Raw genomic sequence first — 12,075 nt, forward strand, 5'->3', positions numbered from 1 at the left:
TGATGAAGAGGAGGGAGCACGGGTATTTTGGTGGAAGAAAGCTCACTGTAATCGGGCCCTACCACCAACCTTGGCAAGTTCCCAGCGTGGGGGGTGGGGGTGGGGGGCGGTGTGCAGGCAGAGAGATAGGGATGAAGGAGGGTGCAGGGCACACAGATTGCTTTTCACCCACACACTTGGATTTCATTCCAAGTACATCACTCCCCTCTGCTGAGGACCTCCAGTCACGTTGGGGGGTCTTTGGCAGGGGGAATGATGTGAGCTCCTGGAAAGAACACTCGGGACACCTTGGAGCACAGACTGCAGGTGAAGCAGTGAGTCCAGTTTCAAGTGGGTGGGACCAGGGCCATTGCAGGAGAGTGAGAAACAGAAGTGGTCAAATCCAGGATACGTGCTCTAGACAGAGCTGGCAGGCTTGTCCCAGAGGTCAAAGCACACAGCTTTTAAAGCCCCGGAGCAAGTCAGGTGTGCCCTGGGGACGCCCGGTGGCCTGAAGCCACTAGAGCAGCACAGACTACTAAGGATATGAGATCTGCTACTTGAGCAGATGATGGAGGTCATGAATAAAGATTTTATTCAATACCCAACAGATGGTTAGTAAGTACACAAACTAAGCTTCAATAGCTCTAAGCATACAAAGCAACTGTTAACACTCTCTAGAAAGAGACAATGAGTTATGACCTCATTTTGTATTCTAAAAACCAGTTATATATGGGAATCTCGAAAAATGGTACAGATGAACCCATTTGCAGGGCAGGAAAAGAGACACAGAGGACAGAGGCAGAGAAAAGGCTTGCGGACCCGGCGGGGGGCTGGGGGGTGTGGAGGAAGAAGAGGGTGGGCGGAATTGAGAGAGTAGCCCTGACACATACACACTGCTACTGTGAAAGAGACAGCTGCTGGGAAGCTGCGGCATGGCACAGGAGCTCAGCCTGGTGTCCGTGGTGACCAGAGGGGTGGGATGGAGGGGGTGGTGAGGGGAGGAGGTTCGAGATGGAGGGGCGGAACCACACTTACGGCTGATGCATCTTGCTGTATGGCAGAAACCAACATAACATTGTAAAATAACATTGTAAATTATACTCCAATTAAAAAAAATTTTTTTAATCAGTAACAAGGTAGAAAGAAGCTGGAGTTCTAGTTTACCCTTTGCCTAACTGGCAGCATGGTTCTGCTGGACAGGTTGGAACAGACCTCCTTTCCTCATCTTTCACAGGTGCCCTACAATCCCATTTTCTTCCATCTTCAGGCACAGGGAGCCGTCTGCAGCCACCCCGGCTCCAACACCAGTTTGGCATTTCCAGGAGGGCATCTGTTCTTGGGCCAACTGGGGTCCCCTGCTCCACCATGCATTCAGGTTGAAGTCTCACGGCAGCGTTTGCCAAGGGGCTATTTAAATTCACTGGCTGCAATGAAATCTGGCAGATTGAGTATTGTTCAAACAAGCAGGCTACTGTCTGGCTTCAAAAACCTATTAAAGATTTTATTAGCAATTTTACTGTATTGTTATCATGAATTTAGCACACTATAAATACCAACTCTGCATATATCATGGTCCCCATATTGCCAAAAGAAGATAAATACATAGGCTCTTGTAACTGTGAGCTTAACTCAGTAAGTGATATGCCCATACTTCCAGAACTACCTGTCTGGCCACTGCCTTGCAGTTCATTTCAAACAGCACGTGAGCTGCCCGAGTCTGACTGTGCCATGTACTGGGGTTAACAGAGGGTATTCTTATATCTCCAACATTTTCTTCCTTATCAGAGGGATCAAACATGTTAAACAAGTACGATTAATCCCTGTTCTACTCCACTTTTGCGAACAGTTCATTCAGTTACATACCAAAAAGTATGTAACCTACACACCCTCTATACCCCATTGCCTCTTTCCTTCCTTGTTAAATGATACTGCCCAAGGACCTAAAGAGAACTGTCTGGCCACCTCCCATCTTTCAACCTTTGAATTATAAAAATGTTCTAATCATGGACAATCCCTATAAGACGTCAAGAAAAAGAACCACCACAAACTTTGTAAAACTGAGACAAATCATATTCTCTATCTCCATAAGATTCTATTCTTTTTTTCCTAAATAAATCATTATTTTAAAAAGAAAACCTAAAAAGCTATCTTATTACATTACATTGTATCTATTTTGAATAGTTACCTATATGGAGAGATTTCAATACAGTATACCACAAATCATCTTTATTTTAATTATATCACAGGGGCATTTTGAGTTCTGGCCAAAGACTTTCATTCTTTTAAATAAAAAGCGTACTCCATTCATGAGAATATAAATTGGTGCAGCCAATTTAATTGTAATGTGTAAAGTGTAATGTGAAAAACATTACAGAGGTTTCTCAAAAAATTAAAAATAGAACGACCATTATGACCCAGCAATTTCAGTCCTGAGTATGTATCTCAAGAGAAAGAGAACACTAATTCGAAAAGTTACCAATGTTCACAGCAGCATTATTTGCAACAGCTAAGATAGGGAAGCCACCTAACTGTACATGAACAGATGAATGGATAAAGAAGAGGTGACTGATACATAAAGAATGAACTACTCAGCCATAAAGAATAAAGATTTTTGCCATCTGCAGCATCATGGATGGACTTGGAGAATATTATGCGAAGTGAAATAAGCCAGACGGAGAAAGACAAATATTGTATGATATAAGTTATATGTGGGACCTAAAAAATACAACAAACTAAAACAGAAAAATACAACCAACTAGTGAATATAACAAAACAGCAGCAGACCCACAGACACAGAGAACAAACTGGTGGTTAACAGTGTTGGGAGAAAGAACGGGTTAGGTGAGATCTAGGGGTAGAGGATCAAGAGGTACAAATTATCATGTAAAAACTAAGCTACACAGATATACTGTATGACACAAGGAACACAGCCAATATTTTTAAATAACTAAAAATAAATTAAATTATTAAAAGATTGATGAAAAAGAAAATAAAAAGTACACAAAGTTACAAAAAAAACCCACTATAAATGACTCATTTTTTAAACTGGGGATTGCCTATAAAGGGGAAAAAAGCTGAAAGACAGAAAGACCATAAATGACCCATTCAAAAAATGGGCCAAAGAACTAAATAGACATTTCTCCAAAGAAGACATACAGATGGCTAACAAACACATGAAAAGATGCTCAACATCACTCATTATCAGAGAAATGCAAATCAAAACCACTATGAGGTACCATTTCACACCAGTCAGAATGGCTGCGATCCAAAAGTCTACAAGCAATAAATGCTGGAGAGGGTGTGGAGAAAAGGGAACTCTCTTACACTGTTGGTGGGAATGCAAACTAGTACAGCCACTATGGAGAAGAGTGTGGAGATTCCTTAAAAAACTGGAAATAGAACTGCCTTATGATCCAGCAATCCCACTGCTGGGCATACACACTGAGGAAACCAGAATGGAAAGAGACACGTGTACCCCAATGTTCATTGCAGCACTGTTTATAATAGCCAGGACATGGAAGCAACCTAGATGCCCATCAGCAGATGAATGGATAAGAAAACTGTGGTACATATATACAATGGAGTATTACTCAGCCATTAAAAAGAATACATTTGAATCAGTTCTAATGAGATGGATGAAACTGGAACCTATTATACAGAGTGAAGTAAGCCAGAAAGAAAAACACCAATACAGTACACTAATGCATATATATGGAATTTAGAAAGATGGTAACAATAACCCTGTGTACGAGACAGCAAAAGAGACACCGATGTATAGATCAGTCTCATGGGCTCTGTGGGAGAGGGAGACGGTGGGGAGATTTGGGAGGATGGCATTGAAACATGTATAATATCATGTATGAAACGAGTCGCCAGTCCAGGTTCGATGCACGGTACTGGATGCTTGGGGCTGGTGCACTGGGACGACCCAGAGGGAGGGGAGGGGAGGGAGGAGGGAGGAGGGTTCAGGATGGGGAACACGGGTATCCCTGTGGCGGATTCATTTCGATATTTGGCAAAACTAATACAATATTTTAAAGTTTAAAAAGAAAATAAAATTTAAAAAATAAGTAAATAAAACAAAATAAAAGAAAGACCATTGGTGAAAAAAGGGAAAAGCAGTTGCTATAACTATACTGAAAAATCCATTTGGCTAAGAGATGAGAATACCAAACTACTTTACCTGCCTCCTTTGAAACATGTATGCAGGCCAAGAGGTATAGTTAGAACCAGACATGGAACAATCAGATTAGATCAGATTCGTTCAGTCACTCAGTCATGTCCAACTCTTTGTGACCCCATGAATCGCCAGGCCTCCCTGTCCATCACCAACTCCTGAAGTTCACTCAGACTCACGTCCATCGAGTCAGTGATGCCATCCAGCCATCTCATCCTCTGTTGTCCCCTTCTCCTCTTGCCCCCAATCCCTCCCAGCATCAGAGTCTTTTCCAATGAGTCAACTCTTCGCATGAGGTGGCCAAAGTACTGGAGTTTCAGCTTTAGCATCATTCCTTCCAAAGAAATCCCAGGGCTGATCTCCTTCAGGATGCACTGGTTGGATCTCCTTGCAGTCCAAGGGACTCTCAAGAGTCTTCTCCAACACCACAGTTCAAAAGCATCAATTCTTCAGCACTCAGCCTTCTTCACAGTCCAACTCTCACATCCATACATGACCACAGGAAAAACCATAGCCTTGACTAGATGAACCTTTGTTGGCAAAGTAATGTCTCTGCTTTTGAATATGCTATCTAGGTTGCTCATAACTTTCCTTCCAAGGAGTAAGCGTCTTTTAATTTCAAGGCTGCAATCACCATCTGCAGTGATTTTGGAGCCCAAAAAAATAAAGTCTGACACTGTTTCCACTGTTTCCCCATCTATTTCCCATGAAGTGGTGGGACCGGATGCCATGATCTTCATTTTCTGAATGTTAAGTTTAAGCCAACTTTTTCACTCTCCACTTTCACTTTCATCAAGAGGCTTTTGAGTTCCTCTTCACTTTCTGCCATAAGGATAGTGTCATCTGCATATCTGAGGTTACTGATATTTCTCCCATTAATCTTGATTCCAGCTTGTGTTTCTTCCAGTCCAGCATTTCTCATGATGTACTCTGCATATAAGTTAAATAAGCAGGGTGACAATATACAGCCTTGACGTACTCCTTTTCCTATTTGGAACCAGTCTGTTATTCCATGTCCAGTTCTAACTGTTGCTTCCTGACCTGCATACAAATTTCTTAAGAGGCAGATCAGGTGGTCTGGTATTCCCATCTCTTTCAGAATTTTCTATAGTTTATTGTGATCTACACAGTCAAACGCTTTGGCATAGTCAATAAAGCAGAAATAGATGCTTTTCTGGAACTCTCTTGCTTTTTCCATGATCCAGCAGATGTTGGCAATTTGATCTCTGGTTCCTCTGCCTTTTCTAAAACCAGCTTGAACATCTGGAAGTTCATGGTTCACATACTGCTGAGGCCTGGCTTGGAGAATTTTGAGCATTACTTTACTAGCATGTGAGATGAGCGCAATTGTGTGGTAGTTTGAGCATTCTCTGGCATTGCCTTTCTTTGGGATTGGAATGAAAACTGACCTTTTCCAGTCCTGTGGCCACTGCTGAGTTTTCCAAATTTGCTGGCATATTGAGTGCAGCACTTTCACAGCAACATCTTTCAGGATTTGGAATAGCTCAACTGGAATTCTATCACCTCCACTAGCTTTGTTCGTAGTGATGCTTTCTAAGGCCCACTTGACTTCACATTCCAGGATGTCTGGCTCTAGGTCAGTGATCACACCATCGTGGTTATCTGGGGTGTGAAGATCTTTTTTGTACAGTTCTTCTGTGTATTCTTGCCATCTCTTCTTAATATCTTCTACTTCTGTTAGGTCCATACCATTTCTGTCCTTTATCGAGCCCATGTTTGCATGAAATGTTCCTTTGGTATCTCTGATTTTCTTGAAGAGATCCCTAGTCTTTCCCATTCTGTTGTTTTCCTCTATTTCTTTGCATTGATCGCTGAAGAAGGCTTTCTTATCTCTTCTTGCTGTTCTTTGGAACTCTGCATTCAGATGTTTGTATCTTTCCTTTTCTCCTTTACTTTTCGCTTCTCTTCTTTTCGGAGATGGCAAGAGTGAATGTCGACATTCTAGGAATCAGCGAACTGAAATGGACTGGAATGGGTCAATTTAACTCAGATGACCATTATATCTACTACTGTGGGCAGGAATCCCTCAGAAGAAATGGAGTGGCCATCATGGTCAACAATGAGTCCAAAATGCAGTACTTGGATGCAATCTCAAAAACGACAGAATGATCTCTGTTCATTTCCAAGGCAAACCATTCAATATCACAGTAATCCAAGTCTATGCCCCAGCCAGTAATGCTGAAGAAGCTGAAGTGGAACGGTTCTATGAAGACCTACAAGACCTTTTAGAACTAACACCCAAAAAAGATGTCCTTTTCATTATAGGGGACTGGAATGCAAAAGTAGGAAGTCAAAAAACACCTGAAGTAACAGGCAAATTTGGCCTTGGAATATGGAATGGAGCAGGGCAAAGACTAATAGAGTTTTACCAAGAAAATGCACTGGTCATAACAAACACCCTCTTCCAACAACACAAGAGAAGACTCTACACACGGACATCACCAGATGGTCAACACCGAAATCAGACTGATTATATTCTTTGCAGCCAAAGATGGAGAAGCTCTATACAGTCAGCAAAAACAAGACCAGGAGCTGACTGTGGCTCAGACCATGAACTCCTTATTGCCAAATTCAGACTTAAATTGAAGAAAGTAGGGAAAACCACTAGACCATTCAGGTATGACCTAAATCAAATCCCTTATGATTATACAGTGGAAGTGAAAAATAGATTTAAGGGCCTAGATCTGATAGATAGAGTGCCTGATGAACTATGGAATGAGGTTCGTGACATTGTACAGGAGACAGGAATCAAGACCATTCCCATGGAACAATGGACTGGTTCAAAATTGGGAAAGGAGTATGTCAAGGCTGTATATTGTCACCCTGCTTATTTAATTTATATGTAGAGTACATCATGTGAAATGTCAGGCTGGATGAATCATAAGCTGGAATCAGGATTGCCATGAGAAATATCAATAACCTCAGATACATGGCAGAAAGCAAAGAGAAACTAAAAATCCTCTTGATGAAGATAAAAGGAGATCAACCCTGAATATTTACAGGAAGGACTGATGCTGAAGCTCTAATACTTTGGCCCCTGATGTGAAGAGTCAACTCACTGGAAAAGACCAATGCTGGGAAACATTGAGGGTAGGACGAGAAGGGAGCAACAGAGGATGAGATGGTTGGATGGCATCATCGACCAATGGACATAAGTTTGAGCAAACCCTGGGAGACAATGAAGGATGGGGAAGTGTGCTGCAGTCCATGGGGTCACAAAGCATCAGACACTATTGAGCAACTGAACAACACCAAAGTAGATTTTTTTTTAAATCTAGGTTTCTGAGATCTTCCCTAATTCTTTTAAGGCTGGATGAGAAGACTTTCAATGCTATTTAAATGGTTAATGCCTAAAAATAAAAATAAAATTTTAAAAAAGGCACTTCCTAGCAGTCCAGTGGTTAAGACTCCATGCTTCTAGTGCAGGGGGCACAGGTTCAATCCCTGGTTGGGGAACTAAGATCCCACATGCTATGCAGTATGGCCATAAAGAAATACATTAATTAAATAGCAAATGAAGAAGGATAATGGGGAGATAAAATGCAGGTAAGCCCGATAAATCAATAACTGAAAAGTCAGCAGGCACACACACTGTTAACTAGCATTTTTTAAGTGACCTCTATCACTGCATAAAGCAGCTGCCTAGCTGTCAGATCCCCGCGGAAATCAGTACTTTAAATGCTTTCAGTAGACTACGTGCCACCAGACCCTTTGGAATACCCAACTTCAGTCTCCAGTTTGATTAGTACAGTTGAGAGCTGAAAAGCACAAAAGCATCCTGTGCTCCAGAGACTCTGTGAGCAGCTACAGCACAGCAGACAGATCAGGGAACAACCTTCTCATGCACAGTTAGCAGACATCCACGCTGCCTGGGTTTCCCAGGTGGGGCTAGTGGTAAAGAACCCACCTGCCGATGCAGGAGGCATAAAGAGACTGGGGTTCAATCCCTGAGTTGGGAACATTCCCTAAAGGAGGGCACAGCAACTCACTCCAGTATTCTTGCCTGGAGAATTGCATGGGCAGAGGAGCCTGGTGGGCTACAGCCCATGGCGTCACAAAGAGTCAGACGTGACTGAGCACGCATGCGCTGCAGGCTACCTGTGGGGCCACAAGAGAGTCAGAGACAACTAACGACATGCTACCTGTGGGTGTTTTTTGTTCAAATAACATTCTAAAATACCAAAAGCTGATTGAGTCAAATCATTTTGCGATTGCAACACAACACCTTTCTCAATGAGTTTTTCTGATCTCTGGAGCAAAGTGACGATTAAAATGATATTTGGAGCCAAATAAGAGCATCTAAGCAAGCACTGACACACAAAAAGTGGCAAGAGCAAATGTGCCACTGCCTGGCATCTGCCAACGCAGCAAGTGCCCGGCTAGACACTCTGTGACTAAAGAGCAGAAAACTAAATTTTTTTAAAAATATGTGAAACCATGTTTTACTGATTCCCCTTTGAAAAACCTTATCAGTTACTAGGAAATATTTTAACATTTTTCTTTCAGTTATGAATTTCACATTATGGATACACACAATAAGCTTTTTTGTTGTGATCAGAACAGAAGCCCTGAGCACAGCAAAAAATTCAGTGGCTGAAATGGCCTTTATCATATTTTTCTAAATAAAATTATTCATGGTGTGGGCAGGAAGAAACAGAAGTACATAAGTTTGAGCCAGAATATCACATGCACACACAAAAAAGCCAACATTAATATCTGCTGTGCCAGCTGAATTCAAATTAACCTAATTTTACATGTTAATTAAACCAGCTATTTTCTTCTTATTGTATTTTTGCTTCTTAAATAGTAGAGTCTACAAGTGGTTCCCAACAGACTTGTTCCAATAACAATGACGTATTCATTTACTTCTATTATGACCGTACAATACAGTAACTGAGCAGTAATTTTTCACAGTCAATTACATGTGTGGTTCTTTATGCTTAAAGATGCTGAAATAATGTGTACTATAGAGCCATATGCCTGAATCTCTAGTCTGCCTGAGGCAGTTGCCCGGGTAACACATTTTCTCTTCAGTTTAGCATAACCCTTCATTGAATATCATTAGGTGTCATTAAATAGCAAACATTAACATGAACTTCAATACACTGCTTAGATACAGTCATTTTACCCATGTAAACAAGTGCTCCATCATTTATAAGAAGCTTAAAATAGATTATGATTTTCTGTATTTAAGACCATGAAAAAGAAATTTTAAAAGTGCCCACGTGTTGATTCCCAGTTGAATTTGCAGAAATTTCTCTTATATTAATAACAGAACTCAGACCAAGTTTCACGGGCAATACCTCTCATCAATAGGGTCATAATATTTCACTGTAAGCAAAGAAGGATTAGGGTTTAAAATTTTACTTTAAATTTACTTAAAGTTGTAAAATAACTCCATCAATCGCATCTCAGACCATCAAAGACTTTTACTCTCTTTTCTAACAAGGCGAGAGAGCACGGGTTCGGTAACAAAATTAAGAATAAGGTACTTAAAAATCAAGGCATATGGTAAGAAACAGTAAGTAATGGGATAAATTATGCATTATCTAAAACATTTTAAATTTAAAAATTTAAGGAAGTGTTCTATAGCTCAGAAATGGTAATGTGCGGTTTATACAGGGTATTTCAGAGCAATGATTCCATCAAGAAGGGCAGCTGTCCCCAATGATCCCCACCAGCCCTCCATCCCCCGCCACCCCAGATGAGCATCCCTAAGGAAAAAAAAACGATGTTCTTGCTCCACAAAGTCTCAACACTTGACGCCTTCCCCCTCCCCACCCACATTCCCAAGCAGATTACCGCTCCTAAACCATGGAATTACGATTTTTCTGAGATACTTCGTAATTCCATGTAAGCCTAACTGCTCAGGCTAAAAACAATTACAACTCGTCCTTTATCACCTGAGTCACAAAGGGCCTCCAAATTTGCAACGTTTATTTTAAAGGACACACACAAAAAGAAAACGAATCATCAAATGGCACGGCTGTCTCCAACACGCTTTCTCACCTTTCCCCGTAAGGTAGAAAAACCTCCGTGTGCTAGCCACTTCACTCACACGTGACCTCTTTGCAACCCTACGGACTTGGGCCCGCCAGGCTCTTCTGTCCAAGGGATTCTCCAGGCAAGAATACTGGAGTGGGTTGCCATTTCTTCCTCCAGGGGGTCTTCACAGGGATCAAACCCGCATCTCTTATGTTTCCTGCGTTGGCAGGTGGGTTCTTTACCACTAGCGCCACCGAGAAAAGCAGGTTCTCCAAAATGCTGCAAGTGGGAGTAGGGGTACTGATCAAGGTTCCAAAGGCAGCCCCAGCACTGTCCTCGGTCAGCCCAAGAGTGAAGAGACAGATCTGCCAAGAACAAATAGGTTCTTGCTAGTGAGGGCTGAGATACCAGAAATAACTCTGATGACGAACCGGGATCTTTTTTCTCTTTTCCACATCTGTTTCAAAATAAGGAAGAAATGGCCACACAGAACGGGATGACTGAGCCTCAGGTGCCACACTTCCACCTCCCACTGCTGCACAAATGCCCACGTAACCAAGGAAAACCTCAATCATCATGTTCAGCCCAGCCACTGAGATGTGGCTGGTGAGGAGAAAATCACCTGATATTAAATGTATATTCTGTTTTGGCTTCAACACTCTGGAGTGATGAGGTAAATCATGAGAAACAAATTGAGAAGACAAATAAATCTTTAAGCAAAACATGTTCAAGATATTACTGTGATTAGTATAGATTCAGTCACATCTTTGAAGCCTCTATAATTGGTGTCATGAATGATCTAAGACACTGCTGCTGCTGCTAAGTCACTTCAGTCGTGTCCAACTCTGTGTGACCCCATAGACGGCAGCCCACCAGGCTCCCACGTCCCTGGGATTCTCCAGGCAAGAACACTGGAGTAGGTTGCCATTTCCTTCTCCAATGCACGAAAGCGAAAAGTGAAAGTGAAGTCACTGAGTCGAGTCCGACCCTCAGCAATTCCATGGACTGTAACCCACCAGGCTCCTCTGTCCATGGGATTTTCCAGGCAAGAGTACTAGAGTGGGGTGCCATTGCCTTCTCCAATCTAAGACACTAAAGGATTGAAAGTAAACTTTAAAATTAAAACTAGATTGTATAAACTGTTATTTCAGAAAAAAGTAGCCTAAAAAGAAATATTATTAATGAGAATTGAAACAAAGAGTGATTTCTGCTTACATTATTCTGATTAGGTAATATTTCTGGATTTTACCCCAAATCTACAATAAACAAAATGCTTTTTCCACCTCTATCTTCCATACAGATTAATTTAAATTTTACCACATGAACATAATTTGCTTAAGAACCAGCACAAGATCTGATAAAAATGTAAGTTTTTCATATTTAATTATGTTTTGCTAAACAAATAATCACTAACAAAACACAATAAATTCACCTATTAACACAGGCTACCCATGAACATACAGTCTTATTAAAATAACCAAGAGCATTTATAATAACTACATGAGCCTGCTCTACTTAGCTTTATAGTTTATTTTACTCTCTGGAAGAACCTACATCAATTCTCCAAAAAAAGGGTAAGAAAAGAAAAATTTTTCCATCCAATATATTTCCCCATCCTATCCCACACAGTCTCTGCATTCATTAGCAAGTCTTGTTTCTAAAGATCTCATAATGATATCAAGGGTTTTTTTTTAAGCAGGCAATTAGAACACAGAATAGCAATTGTAAAAAAAAAAAAAAAAAAAAGCAAAATTAGAAACTGTTGGGAGTACTTTTATACTTTTGCAAGAGCAAATTGGGCTACAAGACTTTTGAGACTCTTGCTTTTTCTAGGTACAACTATTGCTAATTGTGGAACAGCAACATCAGTGTTTTAATGCCTTTTCCTTAAATTGACTTTCTTTCCTGAC

General features: G+C 41.1%; 1 protein-coding gene across 4 annotated transcripts in view; it reads right to left on the reverse strand.

Moving 5' to 3' along the window:
- The window catches only part of SLC25A13 (solute carrier family 25 member 13), a 231,063-nt gene that overhangs the window by 153,128 nt on the left and 65,860 nt on the right, over positions 1 to 12,075 (reverse strand). The window lies entirely within an intron of this gene.

The sequence above is a fragment of the Bos indicus genome, chromosome 4 (genome assembly GCF_029378745.1).
Source record: "Bos indicus isolate NIAB-ARS_2022 breed Sahiwal x Tharparkar chromosome 4, NIAB-ARS_B.indTharparkar_mat_pri_1.0, whole genome shotgun sequence".
NCBI lineage: Eukaryota > Metazoa > Chordata > Mammalia > Artiodactyla > Bovidae > Bos > Bos indicus.